Source organism: Coffea arabica, chromosome 11e, assembly GCF_036785885.1.
Source record: "Coffea arabica cultivar ET-39 chromosome 11e, Coffea Arabica ET-39 HiFi, whole genome shotgun sequence".
Lineage (NCBI taxonomy): Eukaryota > Viridiplantae > Streptophyta > Magnoliopsida > Gentianales > Rubiaceae > Coffea > Coffea arabica.
The window spans coordinates 39,641,417-39,662,713 of NC_092331.1; the positions used below are offsets into that span (position 1 = coordinate 39,641,417).

Genomic DNA, 21,297 nt, shown 5'->3' on the forward strand with positions numbered 1-21,297 from the left:
AGTTTCGGGTCATTTCGGGTCGACCCGCCGCCCCGTAAACCTGAAATTTTCGGGTTCGGGTCAGCATACCTGACCCGTCACGGGTTGGCGGGTCGGGGTTCGGGTCAACAGATTTTCTGGCGGGTCTGTTGACCCGAACCCGACCCGCCAACCTGATTTGGACCCGAATTGCCACCCCTAACTGCAAGCGTGAAGGATTGATTTCATGATAATTTAGAGTTGCGGGATGAGGGAAAAAAACAGGGTGCAAATCAATAACAAAAAAAAATATAAAGTAACTAAATAAAAGGATAAGAGGAAAATGCTTGAATTGACGCTTAAAATGAATTTCGGTCTAGAAAAGCCACACTGCTTCGCAGGACGGGGTAGTTTAAAAGAATAAAGCGAAAGGAACATGGCGGGTGCGATCATACCAGCACTAATGCACCGGATCCCATCAGAACTCCGAAGTTAAGCGTGCTTGGGCGAGAGTAGTACTAGGATGGGTGACCCCCTGGGAAGTCCTCGTGTTGCACCCCTCTCTTTTTTGTTTCGAAATCCAAATTTCCTATTCGTTCTTTATCCTGTAGTAATTTAGCTCCGTCGGAACGATTGCTTAATATTTTGCTTCTTGTCGAAGCGTGAAGGAGGATCTGAAGGCGCGAGACAAATCAGGAACGGTACGGCTCGATCAAAGCCCGGATCGTCGCTCAAATTTGTCGGCGCAAATGTATCACCGCAACTAGGGGTGGCAATTTTCGACACGACCTGAAAACACGACACGAACCTAACACGAAATTAATGGGTTTGGGTTGAGGTTTCGGGAATTCGGGTCAGAATCGGGTTGGACCCGATGAACCCGAAAAGAAAACCGGTCGATTTCGGGTCAACCCGTGGTGACCTGATATGACCCGATATGACCCGTTTACGAATTAAAAATAATTTAATAAACATAAAAATAATTTTATCTAACTAAACTAAGTTATTCTTTTTTTCAAAGGCATTAATTACTTAATCCTAAACGAATTTATTTAATTTGTGTGAAGTTGAAATTATTATACTTGGACAAATAATATATTATATTATTTTTCACTTTTGTATTGTTTTAATTTATTTTATATTTTGCTTGGGATAAAACACTTTTACGGTGTTTAATTTATTTTAGATTTGATTTGGAATCATTTATTTAAATTTTTATTACTTGATTATGTAATTAGTTTTGTGAGAAATTGATTTTATTAGAAATTACAGTGATAAATTAATAAATTAAAATTAAGTTTCGGGTCATTTCGGGTCGACCCGCCGCCCCGTAAACCTGAAATTTTCGGGTTCGGGTCAGCATACCTGACCCGTCACGGGTTGGCGGGTCGGGGTTCGGGTCAACAGATTTTCTGGCGGGTCTGTTGACCCGAACCCGACCCGCCAACCTGATTTGGACCCGAATTGCCACCCCTAACTGCAAGCGTGAAGGATTGATTTCATGATAATTTAGAGTTGCGGGATGAGGGAAAAAAACAGGGTGCAAATCAATAACAAAAAAAAATATAAAGTAAATAAATAAAAGGATAAGAGGAAAATGCTTGAATTGACGCTTAAAATGAATTTCGGTCTAGAAAAGCCACACTGCTTCGCAGGACGGGGTAGTTTAAAAGAATAAAGCGAAAGGAACATGGCGGGTGCGATCATACCAGCACTAATGCACCGGATCCCATCAGAACTCCGAAGTTAAGCGTGCTTGGGCGAGAGTAGTACTAGGATGGGTGACCCCCTGGGAAGTCCTCGTGTTGCACCCCTCTCTTTTTTGTTTCGAAATCCAAATTTCCTATTCGTTCTTTATCCTGTTGTAATTTAGCTCCGTCGGAACGATTGCTTAATATTTTGCTTCTTGTCGAAGCGTGAAGGAGGATCTGAAGGCGCGAGACAAATAAGGAACGGTACGGCTCGATCAAAGCCCGGATCGTCGCTCAAATTTGTCGGCGCAAATGTATCACCGCAACTAGGGGTGGCAATTTTCGACACGACCTGAAAACACGACACGAACCTAACACGAAATTAATGGGTTTGGGTTGAGGTTTCGGGAATTCGGGTCAGAATCGGGTTGGACCCGATGAATCCGAAAAGAAAACCGGTCGATTTCGGGTCAACCCGTGGTGACCTGATATGACCCGTTTACGAATTAAAAATAATTTAATAAACATAAAAATAATTTTATCTAACTAAACTAAGTTATTCTTTTTTTCAAAGGCATTAATTACTTAATCCTAAACGAATTTATTTAATTTGTGTGAAGTTGAAATTATTATACTTGGACAAATAATATATTATATTATTTTTCACTTTTGTATTGTTTTAATTTATTTTATATTTTGCTTGGGATAAAACACTTTTACGGTGTTTAATTTATTTTAGATTTGATTTGGAATCATTTATTTAAATTTTTATTACTTGATTATGTAATTAGTTTTGTGAGAAATTGATTTTATTAGAAATTACAGTGATAAATTAATAAATTAAAATTAAGTTTCGGGTCATTTCGGGTCGACCCGCCGCCCCGTAAACCTGAAATTTTCGGGTTCGGGTCAGCATACCTGACCCGTCACGGGTTGGCGGGTCGGGGTTCGGGTCAACAGATTTTCTGGCGGGTCTGTTGACCCGAACCCGACCCGCCAACCTGATTTGGACCCGAATTGCCACCCCTAACTGCAAGCGTGAAGGATTGATTTCATGATAATTTAGAGTTGCGGGATGAGGGAAAAAAACAGGGTGCAAATCAATAACAAAAAAAAATATAAAGTAAATAAATAAAAGGATAAGAGGAAAATGCTTGAATTGACGCTTAAAATGAATTTCGGTCTAGAAAAGCCACACTGCTTCGCAGGACGGGGTAGTTTAAAAGAATAAAGCGAAAGGAACATGGCGGGTGCGATCATACCAGCACTAATGCACCGGATCCCATCAGAACTCCGAAGTTAAGCGTGCTTGGGCGAGAGTAGTACTAGGATGGGTGACCCCCTGGGAAGTCCTCGTGTTGCACCCCTCTCTTTTTTGTTTCGAAATCCAAATTTCCTATTCGTTCTTTATCCTGTAGTAATTTAGCTCCGTCGGAACGATTGGTTAATATTTTGCTTCTTGTCGAAGCGTGAAGGAGGATCTGAAGGCGCGAGACAAATAAGGAACGGTACGGCTCGATCAAAGCCCGGATCGTCGCTCAAATTTGTCGGCGCAAATGTATCACCGCAACTAGGGGTGGCAATTTTCGACACGACCTGAAAACACGACACGAACCTAACACGAAATTAATGGGTTTGGGTTGAGGTTTCGGGAATTCGGGTCAGAATCGGGTTGGACCCGATGAATCCGAAAAGCAAACCGGTCGATTTCGGGTCAACCCGTGGTGACCTGATATGACCCGTTTACGAATTAAAAATAATTTAATAAACATAAAAATAATTTTATCTAACTAAACTAAGTTATTCTTTTTTTCAAAGGCATTAATTACTTAATCCTAAACGAATTTATTTAATTTGTGTGAAGTTGAAATTATTATACTTGGACAAATAATATATTATATTATTTTTCACTTTTGTATTGTTTTAATTTATTTTATATTTTGCTTGGGATAAAACACTTTTACGGTGTTTAATTTATTTTAGATTTGATTTGGAATCATTTATTTAAATTTTTATTACTTGATTATGTAATTAGTTTTGTGAGAAATTGATTTTATTAGAAATTACAGTGATAAATTAATAAATTAAAATTAAGTTTCGGGTCATTTCGGGTCGACCCGCCGCCCCGTAAACCTGAAATTTTCGGGTTCGGGTCAGCATACCTGACCCGTCACGGGTTGGCGGGTCGGGGTTCGGGTCAACAGATTTTCTGGCGGGTCTGTTGACCCGAACCCGACCCGCCAACCTGATTTGGACCCGAATTGCCACCCCTAACTGCAAGCGTGAAGGATTGATTTCATGATAATTTAGAGTTGCGGGATGAGGGAAAAAAACAGGGTGCAAATCAATAACAAAAAAAAATATAAAGTAAATAAATAAAAGGATAAGAGGAAAATGCTTGAATTGACGCTTAAAATGAATTTCGGTCTAGAAAAGCCACACTGCTTCGCAGGACGGGGTAGTTTAAAAGAATAAAGCGAAAGGAACATGACGGGTGCGATCATACCAGCACTAATGCACCGGATCCCATCAGAACTCCGAAGTTAAGCGTGCTTGGGCGAGAGTAGTACTAGGATGGGTGACCCCCTGGGAAGTCCTCGTGTTGCACCCCTTTCTTTTTTGTTTCGAAATCCAAATTTCCTATTCGTTCTTTATCCTGTAGTAATTTAGCTCCGTCGGAACGATTGCTTAATATTTTGCTTCTTGTCGAAGCGTGAAGGAGGATCTGAAGGCGCGAGACAAATCAGGAACGGTACGGCTCGATCAAAGCCCGGATCGTCGCTCAAATTTGTCGGCGCAAATGTATCACCGCAACTAGGGGTGGCAATTTTCGACACGACCTGAAAACACGACACGAACCTAACACGAAATTAATGGGTTTGGGTTGAGGTTTCGGGAATTCGGGTCAGAATCGGGTTGGACCCGATGAACCCGAAAAGAAAATCGGTCGATTTCGGGTCAACCCGTGGTGACCTGATATGACCCGTTTACGAATTAAAAATAATTTAATAAACATAAAAATAATTTTATCTAACTAAACTAAGTTATTCTTTTTTTCAAAGGCATTAATTACTTAATCCTAAACGAATTTATTTAATTTGTGTGAAGTTGAAATTATTATACTTGGACAAATAATATATTATATTATTTTTCACTTTTGTATTGTTTTAATTTATTTTATATTTTGCTTGGGATAAAACACTTTTACGGTGTTTAATTTATTTTAGATTTGATTTGGAATCATTTATTTAAATTTTTATTACTTGATTATGTAATTAGTTTTGTGAGAAATTGATTTTATTAGAAATTACAGTGATAAATTAATAAATTAAAATTAAGTTTCGGGTCATTTCGGGTCGACCCGCCGCCCCGTAAACCTGAAATTTTCGGGTTCGGGTCAGCATACCTGACCCGTCACGGGTTGGCGGGTCGGGGTTCGGGTCAACAGATTTTCTGGCGGGTCTGTTGACCCGAACCCGACCCGCCAACCTGATTTGGACCCGAATTGCCACCCCTAACTGCAAGCGTGAAGGATTGATTTCATGATAATTTAGAGTTGCGGGATGAGGGAAAAAAACAGGGTGCAAATCAATAACAAAAAAAAATATAAAGTAAATAAATAAAAGGATAAGAGGAAAATGCTTGAATTGACGCTTAAAATGAATTTCGGTCTAGAAAAGCCACACTGCTTCGCAGGACGGGGTAGTTTAAAAGAATAAAGCGAAAGGAACATGGCGGGTGCGATCATACCAGCACTAATGCACCGGATCCCATCAGAACTCCGAAGTTAAGCGTGCTTGGGCGAGAGTAGTACTAGGATGGGTGACCCCCTGGGAAGTCCTCGTGTTGCACCCCTCTCTTTTTTGTTTCGAAATCCAAATTTCCTATTCGTTCTTTATCCTGTAGTAATTTAGCTCCGTCGGAACGATTGCTTAATATTTTGCTTCTTGTCGAAGCGTGAAGGAGGATCTGAAGGCGCGAGACAAATAAGGAACGGTACGGCTCGATCAAAGCCCGGATCGTCGCTCAAATTTGTCGGCGCAAATGTATCACCGCAACTAGGGGTGGCAATTTTCGACACGACCTGAAAACACGACACGAACCTAACACGAAATTAATGGGTTTGGGTTGAGGTTTCGGGAATTCGGGTCAGAATCGGGTTGGACCCGATGAATCCGAAAAGAAAACCGGTCGATTTCGGGTCAACCCGTGGTGACCTGATATGACCCGTTTACGAATTAAAAATAATTTAATAAACATAAAAATAATTTTATCTAACTAAACTAAGTTATTCTTTTTTTCAAAGGCATTAATTACTTAATCCTAAACGAATTTATTTAATTTGTGTGAAGTTGAAATTATTATACTTGGACAAATAATATATTATATTATTTTTCACTTTTGTATTGTTTTAATTTATTTTATATTTTGCTTGGGATAAAACACTTTTACGGTGTTTAATTTATTTTAGATTTGATTTGGAATCATTTATTTAAATTTTTATTACTTGATTATGTAATTAGTTTTGTGAGAAATTGATTTTATTAGAAATTACAGTGATAAATTAATAAATTAAAATTAAGTTTCGGGTCATTTCGGGTCGACCCGCCGCCCCGTAAACCTGAAATTTTCGGGTTCGGGTCAGCATACCTGACCCGTCACGGGTTGGCGGGTCGGGGTTCGGGTCAACAGATTTTCTGGCGGGTCTGTTGACCCGAACCCGACCCGCCAACCTGATTTGGACCCGAATTGCCACCCCTAACTGCAAGCGTGAAGGATTGATTTCATGATAATTTAGAGTTGCGGGATGAGGGAAAAAAACAGGGTGCAAATCAATAACAAAAAAAAATATAAAGTAACTAAATAAAAGGATAAGAGGAAAATGCTTGAATTGACGCTTAAAATGAATTTCGGTCTAGAAAAGCCACACTGCTTCGCAGGACGGGGTAGTTTAAAAGAATAAAGCGAAAGGAACATGGCGGGTGCGATCATACCAGCACTAATGCACCGGATCCCATCAGAACTCCGAAGTTAAGCGTGCTTGGGCGAGAGTAGTACTAGGATGGGTGACCCCCTGGGAAGTCCTCGTGTTGCACCCCTCTCTTTTTTGTTTCGAAATCCAAATTTCCTATTCGTTCTTTATCCTGTAGTAATTTAGCTCCGTCGGAACGATTGCTTAATATTTTGCTTCTTGTCGAAGCGTGAAGGAGGATCTGAAGGCGCGAGACAAATCAGGAACGGTACGGCTCGATCAAAGCCCGGATCGTCGCTCAAATTTGTCGGCGCAAATGTATCACCGCAACTAGGGGTGGCAATTTTCGACACGACCTGAAAACACGACACGAACCTAACACGAAATTAATGGGTTTGGGTTGAGGTTTCGGGAATTCGGGTCAGAATCGGGTTGGACCCGATGAACCCGAAAAGAAAACCGGTCGATTTCGGGTCAACCCGTGGTGACCTGATATGACCCGATATGACCCGTTTACGAATTAAAAATAATTTAATAAACATAAAAATAATTTTATCTAACTAAACTAAGTTATTCTTTTTTTCAAAGGCATTAATTACTTAATCCTAAACGAATTTATTTAATTTGTGTGAAGTTGAAATTATTATACTTGGACAAATAATATATTATATTATTTTTCACTTTTGTATTGTTTTAATTTATTTTATATTTTGCTTGGGATAAAACACTTTTACGGTGTTTAATTTATTTTAGATTTGATTTGGAATCATTTATTTAAATTTTTATTACTTGATTATGTAATTAGTTTTGTGAGAAATTGATTTTATTAGAAATTACAGTGATAAATTAATAAATTAAAATTAAGTTTCGGGTCATTTCGGGTCGACCCGCCGCCCCGTAAACCTGAAATTTTCGGGTTCGGGTCAGCATACCTGACCCGTCACGGGTTGGCGGGTCGGGGTTCGGGTCAACAGATTTTCTGGCGGGTCTGTTGACCCGAACCCGACCCGCCAACCTGATTTGGACCCGAATTGCCACCCCTAACTGCAAGCGTGAAGGATTGATTTCATGATAATTTAGAGTTGCGGGATGAGGGAAAAAAACAGGGTGCAAATCAATAACAAAAAAAAATATAAAGTAAATAAATAAAAGGATAAGAGGAAAATGCTTGAATTGACGCTTAAAATGAATTTCGGTCTAGAAAAGCCACACTGCTTCGCAGGACGGGGTAGTTTAAAAGAATAAAGCGAAAGGAACATGACGGGTGCGATCATACCAGCACTAATGCACCGGATCCCATCAGAACTCCGAAGTTAAGCGTGCTTGGGCGAGAGTAGTACTAGGATGGGTGACCCCCTGGGAAGTCCTCGTGTTGCACCCCTTTCTTTTTTGTTTCGAAATCCAAATTTCCTATTCGTTCTTTATCCTGTAGTAATTTAGCTCCGTCGGAACGATTGCTTAATATTTTGCTTCTTGTCGAAGCGTGAAGGAGGATCTGAAGGCGCGAGACAAATCAGGAACGGTACGGCTCGATCAAAGCCCGGATCGTCGCTCAAATTTGTCGGCGCAAATGTATCACCGCAACTAGGGGTGGCAATTTTCGACACGACCTGAAAACACGACACGAACCTAACACGAAATTAATGGGTTTGGGTTGAGGTTTCGGGAATTCGGGTCAGAATCGGGTTGGACCCGATGAACCCGAAAAGAAAATCGGTCGATTTCGGGTCAACCCGTGGTGACCTGATATGACCCGTTTACGAATTAAAAATAATTTAATAAACATAAAAATAATTTTATCTAACTAAACTAAGTTATTCTTTTTTTCAAAGGCATTAATTACTTAATCCTAAACGAATTTATTTAATTTGTGTGAAGTTGAAATTATTATACTTGGACAAATAATATATTATATTATTTTTCACTTTTGTATTGTTTTAATTTATTTTATATTTTGCTTGGGATAAAACACTTTTACGGTGTTTAATTTATTTTAGATTTGATTTGGAATCATTTATTTAAATTTTTATTACTTGATTATGTAATTAGTTTTGTGAGAAATTGATTTTATCAGAAATTACAGTGATAAATTAATAAATTAAAATTAAGTTTCGGGTCATTTCGGGTCGACCCGCCGCCCCGTAAACCTGAAATTTTCGGGTTCGGGTCAGCATACCTGACCCGTCACGGGTTGGCGGGTCGGGGTTCGGGTCAACAGATTTTCTGGCGGGTCTGTTGACCCGAACCCGACCCGCCAACCTGATTTGGACCCGAATTGCCACCCCTAACTGCAAGCGTGAAGGATTGATTTCATGATAATTTAGAGTTGCGGGATGAGGGAAAAAAACAGGGTGCAAATCAATAACAAAAAAAAATATAAAGTAAATAAATAAAAGGATAAGAGGAAAATGCTTGAATTGACGCTTAAAATGAATTTCGGTCTAGAAAAGCCACACTGCTTCGCAGGACGGGGTAGTTTAAAAGAATAAAGCGAAAGGAACATGGCGGGTGCGATCATACCAGCACTAATGCACCGGATCCCATCAGAACTCCGAAGTTAAGCGTGCTTGGGCGAGAGTAGTACTAGGATGGGTGACCCCCTGGGAAGTCCTCGTGTTGCACCCCTCTCTTTTTTGTTTCGAAATCCAAATTTCCTATTCGATCTTTATCCTGTAGTAATTTAGCTCCGTCGGAACGATTGCTTAATATTTTGCTTCTTGTCGAAGCGTGAAGGAGGATCTGAAGGCGCGAGACAAATCAGGAACGGTACGGCTCGATCAAAGCCCGGATCGTCGCTCAAATTTGTCGGCGCAAATGTATCACCGCAACTAGGGGTGGCAATTTTCGACACGACCTGAAAACACGACACGAACCTAACACGAAATTAATGGGTTTGGGTTGAGGTTTCGGGAATTCCGGTCAGAATCGGGTTGGACCCGATGAACCCGAAAAGAAAACCGGTCGATTTCGGGTCAACCCGTGGTGACCTGATATGACCCGTTTACGAATTAAAAATAATTTAATAAACATAAAAATAATTTTATCTAACTAAACTAAGTTATTCTTTTTTTCAAAGGCATTAATTACTTAATCCTAAACGAATTTATTTAATTTGTGTGAAGTTGAAATTATTATACTTGGACAAATAATATATTATATTATTTTTCACTTTTGTATTGTTTTAATTTATTTTATATTTTGCTTGGGATAAAACACTTTTACGGTGTTTAATTTATTTTAGATTTGATTTGGAATCATTTATTTAAATTTTTATTACTTGATTATGTAATTAGTTTTGTGAGAAATTGATTTTATTAGAAATTACAGTGATAAATTAATAAATTAAAATTAAGTTTCGGGTCATTTCGGGTCGACCCGCCGCCCCGTAAACCTGAAATTTTCGGGTTCGGGTCAGCATACCTGACCCGTCACGGGTTGGCGGGTCGGGGTTCGGGTCAACAGATTTTCTGGCGGGTCTGTTGACCCGAACCCGACCCGCCAACCTGATTTGGACCCGAATTGCCACCCCTAACTGCAAGCGTGAAGGATTGATTTCATGATAATTTAGAGTTGCGGGATGAGGGAAAAAAACAGGGTGCAAATCAATAACAAAAAAAAATATAAAGTAAATAAATAAAAGGATAAGAGGAAAATGCTTGAATTGACGCTTAAAATGAATTTCGGTCTAGAAAAGCCACACTGCTTCGCAGGACGGGGTAGTTTAAAAGAATAAAGCGAAAGGAACATGGCGGGTGCGATCATACCAGCACTAATGCACCGGATCCCATCAGAACTCCGAAGTTAAGCGTGCTTGGGCGAGAGTAGTACTAGGATGGGTGACCCCCTGGGAAGTCCTCGTGTTGCACCCCTCTCTTTTTTGTTTCGAAATCCAAATTTCCTATTCGTTCTTTATCCTGTAGTAATTTAGCTCCGTCGGAACGATTGCTTAATATTTTGCTTCTTGTCGAAGCGTGAAGGAGGATCTGAAGGCGCGAGACAAATCAGGAACGGTACGGCTCGATCAAAGCCCGGATCGTCGCTCAAATTTGTCGGCGCAAATGTATCACCGCAACTAGGGGTGGCAATTTTCGACACGACCTGAAAACACGACACGAACCTAACACGAAATTAATGGGTTTGGGTTGAGGTTTCGGGAATTCGGGTCAGAATCGGGTTGGACCCGATGAACCCGAAAAGAAAACCGGTCGATTTCGGGTCAACCCGTGGTGACCTGATATGACCCGTTTACGAATTAAAAATAATTTAATAAACATAAAAATAATTTTATCTAACTAAACTAAGTTATTCTTTTTTCAAAGGCATTAATTACTTAATCCTAAACGAATTTATTTAATTTGTGTGAAGTTGAAATTATTATACTTGGACAAATAATATATTATATTATTTTTCACTTTTGTATTGTTTTAATTTATTTTATATTTTGCTTGGGATAAAACACTTTTACGGTGTTTAATTTATTTTAGATTTGATTTGGAATCATTTATTTAAATTTTTATTACTTGATTATGTAATTAGTTTTGTGAGAAATTGATTTTATTAGAAATTACAGTGATAAATTAATAAATTAAAATTAAGTTTCGGGTCATTTCGGGTCGACCCGCCGCCCCGTAAACCTGAAATTTTCGGGTTCGGGTCAGCATACCTGACCCGTCACGGGTTGGCGGGTCGGGGTTCGGGTCAACAGATTTTCTGGCGGGTCTGTTGACCCGAACCCGACCCGCCAACCTGATTTGGACCCGAATTGCCACCCCTAACTGCAAGCGTGAAGGATTGATTTCATGATAATTTAGAGTTGCGGGATGAGGGAAAAAAACAGGGTGCAAATCAATAACAAAAAAAAATATAAAGTAAATAAATAAAAGGATAAGAGGAAAATGCTTGAATTGACGCTTAAAATGAATTTCGGTCTAGAAAAGCCACACTGCTTCGCAGGACGGGGTAGTTTAAAAGAATAAAGCGAAAGGAACATGGCGGGTGCGATCATACCAGCACTAATGCACCGGATCCCATCAGAACTCCGAAGTTAAGCGTGCTTGGGCGAGAGTAGTACTAGGATGGGTGACCCCCTGGGAAGTCCTCGTGTTGCACCCCTCTCTTTTTTGTTTCGAAATCCAAATTTCCTATTCGTTCTTTATCCTGTAGTAATTTAGCTCCGTCGGAACGATTGCTTAATATTTTGCTTCTTGTCGAAGCGTGAAGGAGGATCTGAAGGCGCGAGACAAATCAGGAACGGTACGGCTCGATCAAAGCCCGGATCGTCGCTCAAATTTGTCGGCGCAAATGTATCACCGCAACTAGGGGTGGCAATTTTCGACACGACCTGAAAACACGACACGAACCTAACACGAAATTAATGGGTTTGGGTTGAGGTTTCGGGAATTCGGGTCAGAATCGGGTTGGACCCGATGAATCCGAAAAGAAAACCGGTCGATTTCGGGTCAACCCGTGGTGACCTGATATGACCCGTTTACGAATTAAAAATAATTTAATAAACATAAAAATAATTTTATCTAACTAAACTAAGTTATTCTTTTTTTCAAAGGCATTAATTACTTAATCCTAAACGAATTTATTTAATTTGTGTGAAGTTGAAATTATTATACTTGGACAAATAATATATTATATTATTTTTCACTTTTGTATTGTTTTAATTTATTTTATATTTTGCTTGGGATAAAACACTTTTACGGTGTTTAATTTATTTTAGATTTGATTTGGAATCATTTATTTAAATTTTTATTACTTGATTATGTAATTAGTTTTGTGAGAAATTGATTTTATTAGAAATTACAGTGATAAATTAATAAATTAAAATTAAGTTTCGGGTCATTTCGGGTCGACCCGCCGCCCCGTAAACCTGAAATTTTCGGGTTCGGGTCAGCATACCTGACCCGTCACGGGTTGGCGGGTCGGGGTTCGGGTCAACAGATTTTCTGGCGGGTCTGTTGACCCGAACCCGACCCGCCAACCTGATTTGGACCCGAATTGCCACCCCTAACTGCAAGCGTGAAGGATTGATTTCATGATAATTTAGAGTTGCGGGATGAGGGAAAAAAACAGGGTGCAAATCAATAACAAAAAAAAATATAAAGTAAATAAATAAAAGGATAAGAGGAAAATGCTTGAATTGACGCTTAAAATGAATTTCGGTCTAGAAAAGCCACACTGCTTCGCAGGACGGGGTAGTTTAAAAGAATAAAGCGAAAGGAACATGGCGGGTGCGATCATACCAGCACTAATGCACCGGATCCCATCAGAACTCCGAAGTTAAGCGTGCTTGGGCGAGAGTAGTACTAGGATGGGTGACCCCCTGGGAAGTCCTCGTGTTGCACCCCTCTCTTTTTTGTTTCGAAATCCAAATTTCCTATTCGTTCTTTATCCTGTAGTAATTTAGCTCCGTCGGAACGATTGCTTAATATTTTGCTTCTTGTCGAAGCGTGAAGGAGGATCTGAAGGCGCGAGACAAATAAGGAACGGTACGGATCGATCAAAGCCCGGATCGTCGCTCAAATTTGTCGGCGCAAATGTATCACCGCAACTAGGGGTGGCAATTTTCGACACGACCTGAAAACACGACACGAACCTAACACGAAATTAATGGGTTTGGGTTGAGGTTTCGGGAATTCGGGTCAGAATCGGGTTGGACCCGATGAATCCGAAAAGAAAACCGGTCGATTTCGGGTCAACCCGTGGTGACCTGATATGACCCGTTTACGAATTAAAAATAATTTAATAAACATAAAAATAATTTTATCTAACTAAACTAAGTTATTCTTTTTTTCAAAGGCATTAATTACTTAATCCTAAACGAATTTATTTAATTTGTGTGAAGTTGAAATTATTATACTTGGACAAATAATATATTATATTATTTTTCACTTTTGTATTGTTTTAATTTATTTTATATTTTGCTTGGGATAAAACACTTTTACGGTGTTTAATTTATTTTAGATTTGATTTGGAATCATTTATTTAAATTTTTATTACTTGATTATGTAATTAGTTTTGTGAGAAATTGATTTTATTAGAAATTACAGTGATAAATTAATAAATTAAAATTAAGTTTCGGGTCATTTCGGGTCGACCCGCCGCCCCGTAAACCTGAAATTTTCGGGTTCGGGTCAGCATACCTGACCCGTCACGGGTTGGCGGGTCGGGGTTCGGGTCAACAGATTTTCTGGCGGGTCTGTTGACCCGAACCCGACCCGCCAACCTGATTTGGACCCGAATTGCCACCCCTAACTGCAAGCGTGAAGGATTGATTTCATGATAATTTAGAGTTGAGGGATGAGGGAAAAAAACAGGGTGCAAATCAATAACAAAAAAAAATATAAAGTAACTAAATAAAAGGATAAGAGGAAAATGCTTGAATTGACGCTTAAAATGAATTTCGGTCTAGAAAAGCCACACTGCTTCGCAGGACGGGGTAGTTTAAAAGAATAAAGCGAAAGGAACATGGCGGGTGCGATCATACCAGCACTAATGCACCGGATCCCATCAGAACTCCGAAGTTAAGCGTGCTTGGGCGAGAGTAGTACTAGGATGGGTGACCCCCTGGGAAGTCCTCGTGTTGCACCCCTCTCTTTTTTGTTTCGAAATCCAAATTTCCTATTCGTTCTTTATCCTGTAGTAATTTAGCTCCGTCGGAACGATTGCTTAATATTTTGCTTCTTGTCGAAGCGTGAAGGAGGATCTGAAGGCGCGAGACAAATCAGGAACGGTACGGCTCGATCAAAGCCCGGATCGTCGCTCAAATTTGTCGGCGCAAATGTATCACCGCAACTAGGGGTGGCAATTTTCGACACGACCTGAAAACACGACACGAACCTAACACGAAATTAATGGGTTTGGGTTGAGGTTTCGGGAATTCGGGTTGGACCCGATGAACCCGAAAAGAAAACCGGTCGATTTCGGGTCAACCCGTGGTGACCTGATATGACCCGTTTACGAATTAAAAATAATCTAATAAACATAAAATAATTTTATCTAACTAAACTAAGTTATTCTTTTTTTCAAAGGCATTAATTACTTAATCCTAAACGAATTTATTTAATTTGTGTGAAGTTGAAATTATTATACTTGGACAAATAATATATTATATTATTTTTCACTTTTGTATTGTTTTAATTTATTTTATATTTTGCTTGGGATAAAACACTTTTACGGTGTTTAATTTATTTTAGATTTGATTTGGAATCATTTATTTAAATTTTTATTACTTGATTATGTAATTAGTTTTGTGAGAAATTGATTTTATCAGAAATTACAGTGATGAATTAATAAATTAAAATTAAGTTTCGGGTCATTTCGGGTCGACCCGCCGCCCCGTAAACCTGAAATTTTCGGGTTCGGGTCAGCATACCTGACCCGTCACGGGTTGGCGGGTCGGGGTTCGGGTCAACAGATTTTCTGGCGGGTCTGTTGACCCGAACCCGACCCGCCAACCTGATTTGGACCCGAATTGCCACCCCTAACTGCAAGCGTGAAGGATTGATTTCATGATAATTTAGAGTTGCGGGATGAGGGAAAAAAACAGGGTGCAAATCAATAACAAAAAAAAATATAAAGTAACTAAATAAAAGGATAAGAGGAAAATGCTTGAATTGACGCTTAAAATGAATTTCGGTCTAGAAAAGCCACACTGCTTCGCAGGACGGGGTAGTTTAAAAGAATAAAGCGAAAGGAACATGGCGGGTGCGATCATACCAGCACTAATGCACCGGATCCCATCAGAACTCCGAAGTTAAGCGTGCTTGGGCGAGAGTAGTACTAGGATGGGTGACCCCCTGGGAAGTCCTCGTGTTGCACCCCTCTCTTTTTTGTTTCGAAATCCAAATTTCCTATTCGTTCTTTATCCTGTAGTAATTTAGCTCCGTCGGAACGATTGCTTAATATTTTGCTTCTTGTCGAAGCGTGAAGGAGGATCTGAAGGCGCGAGACAAATCAGGAACGGTACGGCTCGATCAAAGCCCGGATCGTCGCTCAAATTTGTCGGTGCAAATGTATCACCGCAACTAGGGGTGGCAATTTTCGACACGACCTGAAAACACGACACGAACCTAACACGAAATTAATGGGTTTGGGTTGAGGTTTCGGGAATTCGGGTCAGAATCGGGTTGGACCCGATGAACCCGAAAAGAAAACCGGTCGATTTCGGGTCAACCCGTGGTGACCTGATATGACCTGATATGACCCGTTTACGAATTAAAAATAATTTAATAAACATAAAAATAATTTTATCTAACTAAACTAAGTTATTCTTTTTTTCAAAGGCATTAATTACTTAATCCTAAACGAATTTATTTAATTTGTGTGAAGTTGAAATTATTATACTTGGACAAATAATATATTATATTATTTTTCACTTTTGTATTGTTTTAATTTATTTTATATTTTGCTTGGGATAAAACACTTTTACGGTGTTTAATTTATTTTAGATTTGATTTGGAATCATTTATTTAAATTTTTATTACTTGATTATGTAATTAGTTTTGTGAGAAATTGATTTTATTAGAAATTACAGTGATAAATTAATAAATTAAAATTAAGTTTCGGGTCATTTCGGGTCGACCCGCCGCCCCGTAAACCTGAAATTTTCGGGTTCGGGTCAGCATACCTGACCCGTCACGGGTTGGCGGGTCGGGGTTCGGGTCAACAGATTTTCTGGCGGGTCTGTTGACCCGAACCCGACCCGCCAACCTGATTTGGACCCGAATTGCCACCCCTAACTGCAAGCGTGAAGGATTGATTTCATGATAATTTAGAGTTGCGGGATGAGGGAAAAAAACAGGGTGCAAATCAATAACAAAAAAAAATATAAAGTAAATAAATAAAAGGATAAGAGGAAAATGCTTGAATTGACGCTTAAAATGAATTTCGGTCTAGAAAAGCCACACTGCTTCGCAGGACGGGGTAGTTTAAAAGAATAAAGCGAAAGGAACATGGCGGGTGCGATCATACCAGCACTAATGCACCGGATCCCATCAGAACTCCGAAGTTAAGCGTGCTTGGGCGAGAGTAGTACTAGGATGGGTGACCCCCTGGGAAGTCCTCGTGTTGCACCCCTCTCTTTTTTGTTTCGAAATCCAAATTTCCTATTCGTTCTTTATCCCGTAGTAATTTAGCTCCGTCGGAACGATTGCTTAATATTTTGCTTCTTGTCGAAGCGTGAAGGAGGATCTGAAGGCGCGAGACAAATCAGGAACGGTACGGCTCGATCAAAGCCCGGATCGTCGCTCAAATTTGTCGGCGCAAATGTATCACCGCAACTAGGGGTGGCAATTTTCGACACGACCTGAAAACACGACACGAACCTAACACGAAATTAATGGGTTTGGGTTGAGGTTTCGGGAATTCGGGTCAGAATCGGGTTGGACCCGATGAACCCGAAAAGAAAACCGGTCGATTTCGGGTCAACCCGTGGTGACCTGATATGACCCGTTTACGAATTAAAAATAATTTAATAAACATAAAAATAATTTTATCTAACTAAACTAAGTTATTCTTTTTTTCAAAGGCATTAATTACTTAATCCTAAACGAATTTATTTAATTTGTGTGAAGTTGAAATTATTATACTTGGACAAATAATATATTATATTGTTTTTCACTTTTGTATTGTTTTAATTTATTTTATATTTTGCTTGGGATAAAACACTTTTACGGTGTTTAATTTATTTTAGATTTGATTTGGAATCATTTATTTAAATTTTTATTACTTGATTATGTAATTAGTTTTGTGAGAAATTGATTTTATTAGAAATTACAGTGATAAATTAATAAATTAAAATTAAGTTTCGGGTCATTTCGGGTCGACCCGCCGCCCCGTAAACCTGAAATTTTCGGGTTCGGGTCAGCATACCTGACCCGTCACGGGTTGGCGGGTCGGGGTTCGGGTCAACAGATTTTCTGGCGGGTCTGTTGACCCGAACCCGACCCGCCAACCTGATTTGGACCCGAATTGCCACCCCTAACTGCAAGCGTGAAGGATTGATTTCATGATAATTTAGAGTTGCGGGATGAGGGAAAAAAACAGGGTGCAAATCAATAACAAAAAAAAATATAAAGTAACTAAATAAAAGGATAAGAGGAAAATGCTTGAATTGACGCTTAAAATGAATTTCGGTCTAGAAAAGCCACACTGCTTCGCAGGACGGGGTAGTTTAAAAGAATAAAGCGAAAGGAACATGGCGGGTGCGATCATACCAGCACTAATGCACCGGATCCCATCAGAACTCCGAAGTTAAGCGTGCTTGGGCGAGAGTAGTACTAGGATGGGTGACCCCCTGGGAAGTCCTCGTGTTGCACCCCTCTCTTTTTTGTTTCGAAATCCAAATTTCCTATTCGTTCTTTATCCTGTAGTAATTTAGCTCCGTCGGAACGATTGCTTAATATTTTGCTTCTTGTCGAAGCGTGAAGGAGGATCTGAAGGCGCGAGACAAATCAGGAACGGTACGGCTCGATCAAAGCCCGGATCGTCGCTCAAATTTGTCGGCGCAAATGTATCACCGCAACTAGGGGTGGCAATTTTCGACACGACCTGAAAACACGACACGAACCTAACACGAAATTAATGGGTTTGGGTTGAGGTTTCGGGAATTCGGGTTGGACCCGATGAACCCGAAAAGAAAACCGGTCGATTTCGGGTCAACCCGTGGTGACCTGATATGACCCGTTTACGAATTAAAAATAATTTAATAAACATAAAATAATTTTATCTAACTAAACTAAGTTATTCTTTTTTTCAAAGGCATTAATTACTTAATCCTAAACGAATTTATTTAATTTGTGTGAAGTTGAAATTATTATACTTGGACAAATAATATATTATATTATTTTTCACTTTTGTATTGTTTTAATTTATTTTATATTTTGCTTGGGATAAAACACTTTTACGGTGTTTAATTTATTTTAGATTTGATTTGGAATCATTTATTTAAATTTTTATTATTTGATTATGTAATTAGTTTTGTGAGAAATTGATTTTATCAGAAATTACAGTGATAAATTAATAAATTAAAATTAAGTTTCGGGTCATTTCGGGTCGACCCGCCGCCCCGTAAACCTGAAATTTTCGGGTTCGGGTCAGCATACCTGACCCGTCACGGGTTGGCGGGTCGGGGTTCGGGTCAACAGATTTTCTGGCGGGTCTGTTGACCCGAACCCGACCCGCCAACCTGATTTGGACCCGAATTGCCACCCCTAACTGCAAGCGTGAAGGATTGATTTCATGATAATTTAGAGTTGCGGGATGAGGGAAAAAAACAGGGTGCAAATCAATAACAAAAAAAAATATAAAGTAAATAAATAAAAGAATAAGAGGAAAATGCTTGAATTGACGCTTAAAATGAATTTCGGTCTAGAAAAGCCACACTGCTTCGCAGGACGGGGTAGTTTAAAAGAATAAAGCGAAAGGAACATGGCGGGTGCGATCATACCAGCACTAATGCACCGGATCCCATCAGAACTCCGAAGTTAAGCGTGCTTGGGCGAGAGTAGTACTAGGATGGGTGACCCCCTGGGAAGTCCTCGTGTTGCACCCCTCTCTTTTTTGTTTCGAAATCCAAATTTCCTATTCGTTCTTTATCCTGTAGTAATTTAGCTCCGTCGGAACGATTGCTTAATATTTTGCTTCTTGTCGAAGCGTGAAGGAGGATCTGAAGGCGCGAGACAAATCAGGAACGGTACGGCTCGATCAAAGCCCGGATCGTCGCTCAAATTTGTCGGCGCAAATGTATCACCGCAACTAGGGGTGGCAATTTTCGACACGACCTGAAAACACGACACGAACCTAAAACGAAATTAATGGGTTTGGGTTGAGGTTTCGGGAATTCGGGTCAGAATCGGGTTGGACCCGATGAACCCGAAAAGAAAACCGGTCGATTTCGGGTCAACCCGTGGTGACCTGATATGACCCGATATGACCCGTTTACGAATTAAAAATAATTTAATAAACATAAAAATAATTTTATCTAACTAAACTAAGTTATTCTTTTTTTCAAAGGCATTAATTACTTAATCCTAAACGAATTTATTTAATTTGTGTGAAGTTGAAATTATTATACTTGGACAAATAATATATTATATTATTTTTCACTTTTGTATTGTTTTAATTTATTTTATATTTTGCTTGGGATAAAACACTTTTACGGTGTTTAATTTATTTTAGATTTGATTTGGAATCATTTATTTAAATTTTTATTACTTGATTATGTAATTAGTTTTGTGAGAAATTGATTTTATCAGAAATTACAGTGATAAATTAATAAATTAAAATTAAGTTTCGGGTCATTTCGGGTCGACCCGCCGCCCCGTAAACCTGAAATTTTCGGGTTCGGGTCAGCATACCTGACCCGTCACGGGTTGGCGGGTCGGGGTTCGGGTCAACAGATTTTCTGGCGGGTCTGTTGACCCGAACCCGACCCGCCAACCTGATTTGGACCCGAATTGCCACCCCTAACTGCAAGCGTGAAGGATTGATTTCATGATAATTTAGAGTTGCGGGATGAGGGAAAAAAACAGGGTGCAAATCAATAACAAAAAAAAATATAAAGTAAATAAATAAAAGGATAAGAGGAAAATGCTTGAATTGACGCTTAAAATGAATTTCGGTCTAGAAAAGCCACACTGCTTCGCAGGACGGGGTAGTTTAAAAGAATAAAGCGAAAGGAACATGGCGGGTGCGATCATACCAGCACTAATGCACCGGATCCCATCAGAACTCCGAAGTTAAGCGTGCTTGGGCGAGAGTAGTACTAGGATGGGTGACCCCCTGGGAAGTCCTCGTGTTGCACCCCTCTCTTTTTTGTTTCGAAATCCAAATTTCCTATTCGATCTTTATCCTGTAGTAATTTAGCTCCGTCGGAACGATTGCTTAATATTTTGCTTCTTGTCGAAGCGTGAAGGAGGATCTGAAGGCGCGAGACAAATCAGGAACGGTACGGCTCGATCAAAGCCCGGATCGTCGCTCAAATTTGTCGGCGCAAATGTATCACCGCAACTAGGGGTGGCAATTTTCGACACGACCTGAAAACACGACACGAACCTAACACGAAATTAATGGGTTTGGGTTGAGGTTTCGGGAATTCGGGTCAGAATCGGGTTGGACCCGATGAACCCGAAAAGAAAACCGGTCGATTTCGGGTCAACCCGTGGTGACCTGATATGACCCGTTTACGAATTAAAAATAATTTAATAAACATAAAAATAATTTTATCTAACTAAACTAAGTTATTCTTTTTTTCAAAGGCATTAATTACTTAATCCTAAACGAATTTATTTAATTTGTGTGAAGTTGAAATTATTATACTTGGACAAATAATATATTATATTATTTTTCACTTTTGTATTGTTTTAATTTATTTTATATTTTGCTTGGGATAAAACACTTTTACGGTGTTTAATTTATTTTAGATTTGATTTGGAATCATTTATTTAAATTTTTATTACTTGATTATGTAATTAGTTTTGTGAGAAATTGATTTTATTAGAAATTACAGTGATAAATTAATAAATTAAAATTAAGTTTCGGGTCATTTCGGGTCGACCCGCCGCCCCGTAAACCTGAAATTTTCGGGTTCGGGTCAGCATACCTGACCCGTCACGGGTTGGCGGGTCGGGGTTCGGGTCAACAGATTTTCTGGCGGGTCTGTTGACC

The 21,297-nt window shown here is 39.5% G+C and overlaps 17 non-coding genes across 17 annotated transcripts; all 17 read left to right on the plus strand.

Moving 5' to 3' along the window:
* Positions 1-399: 399 nt before the first annotated feature.
* On the plus strand, positions 400-518 carry LOC140025214 (5S ribosomal RNA). The gene has a single exon (XR_011829156.1). It is a non-coding gene; the product is annotated as a 5S ribosomal RNA (ribosomal RNA).
* A 1,135-nt stretch (positions 519-1,653) lies between these two features.
* On the plus strand, positions 1,654-1,772 carry LOC140025225 (5S ribosomal RNA). The gene has a single exon (XR_011829167.1). It is a non-coding gene; the product is annotated as a 5S ribosomal RNA (ribosomal RNA).
* A 1,125-nt stretch (positions 1,773-2,897) lies between these two features.
* On the plus strand, positions 2,898-3,016 carry LOC140025236 (5S ribosomal RNA). Its single transcript, XR_011829178.1, has one exon. It is a non-coding gene; the product is annotated as a 5S ribosomal RNA (ribosomal RNA).
* Positions 3,017-4,141: 1,125 nt separating this feature from the next.
* LOC140025247 (5S ribosomal RNA) lies at positions 4,142-4,260 on the plus strand. The gene has a single exon (XR_011829189.1). It is a non-coding gene; the product is annotated as a 5S ribosomal RNA (ribosomal RNA).
* Positions 4,261-5,385: 1,125 nt separating this feature from the next.
* On the plus strand, positions 5,386-5,504 carry LOC140025258 (5S ribosomal RNA). The gene has a single exon (XR_011829200.1). It is a non-coding gene; the product is annotated as a 5S ribosomal RNA (ribosomal RNA).
* A 1,125-nt stretch (positions 5,505-6,629) lies between these two features.
* Positions 6,630-6,748, plus strand: LOC140025269 (5S ribosomal RNA). Its single transcript, XR_011829211.1, has one exon. It is a non-coding gene; the product is annotated as a 5S ribosomal RNA (ribosomal RNA).
* A 1,135-nt stretch (positions 6,749-7,883) lies between these two features.
* On the plus strand, positions 7,884-8,002 carry LOC140025280 (5S ribosomal RNA). Its single transcript, XR_011829222.1, has one exon. It is a non-coding gene; the product is annotated as a 5S ribosomal RNA (ribosomal RNA).
* A 1,125-nt stretch (positions 8,003-9,127) lies between these two features.
* On the plus strand, positions 9,128-9,246 carry LOC140025291 (5S ribosomal RNA). The gene has a single exon (XR_011829234.1). It is a non-coding gene; the product is annotated as a 5S ribosomal RNA (ribosomal RNA).
* A 1,125-nt stretch (positions 9,247-10,371) lies between these two features.
* Positions 10,372-10,490, plus strand: LOC140025303 (5S ribosomal RNA). Its single transcript, XR_011829246.1, has one exon. It is a non-coding gene; the product is annotated as a 5S ribosomal RNA (ribosomal RNA).
* A 1,124-nt stretch (positions 10,491-11,614) lies between these two features.
* LOC140025314 (5S ribosomal RNA) lies at positions 11,615-11,733 on the plus strand. Its single transcript, XR_011829257.1, has one exon. It is a non-coding gene; the product is annotated as a 5S ribosomal RNA (ribosomal RNA).
* Positions 11,734-12,858: 1,125 nt separating this feature from the next.
* LOC140025325 (5S ribosomal RNA) lies at positions 12,859-12,977 on the plus strand. Its single transcript, XR_011829268.1, has one exon. It is a non-coding gene; the product is annotated as a 5S ribosomal RNA (ribosomal RNA).
* Positions 12,978-14,102: 1,125 nt separating this feature from the next.
* LOC140025336 (5S ribosomal RNA) lies at positions 14,103-14,221 on the plus strand. Its single transcript, XR_011829279.1, has one exon. It is a non-coding gene; the product is annotated as a 5S ribosomal RNA (ribosomal RNA).
* A 1,113-nt stretch (positions 14,222-15,334) lies between these two features.
* LOC140025347 (5S ribosomal RNA) lies at positions 15,335-15,453 on the plus strand. Its single transcript, XR_011829290.1, has one exon. It is a non-coding gene; the product is annotated as a 5S ribosomal RNA (ribosomal RNA).
* A 1,135-nt stretch (positions 15,454-16,588) lies between these two features.
* Positions 16,589-16,707, plus strand: LOC140025358 (5S ribosomal RNA). The gene has a single exon (XR_011829301.1). It is a non-coding gene; the product is annotated as a 5S ribosomal RNA (ribosomal RNA).
* A 1,125-nt stretch (positions 16,708-17,832) lies between these two features.
* LOC140025369 (5S ribosomal RNA) lies at positions 17,833-17,951 on the plus strand. Its single transcript, XR_011829312.1, has one exon. It is a non-coding gene; the product is annotated as a 5S ribosomal RNA (ribosomal RNA).
* A 1,113-nt stretch (positions 17,952-19,064) lies between these two features.
* Positions 19,065-19,183, plus strand: LOC140025380 (5S ribosomal RNA). The gene has a single exon (XR_011829323.1). It is a non-coding gene; the product is annotated as a 5S ribosomal RNA (ribosomal RNA).
* A 1,135-nt stretch (positions 19,184-20,318) lies between these two features.
* LOC140025391 (5S ribosomal RNA) lies at positions 20,319-20,437 on the plus strand. Its single transcript, XR_011829334.1, has one exon. It is a non-coding gene; the product is annotated as a 5S ribosomal RNA (ribosomal RNA).
* The last annotated feature ends 860 nt before the right edge of the window (positions 20,438-21,297 follow it).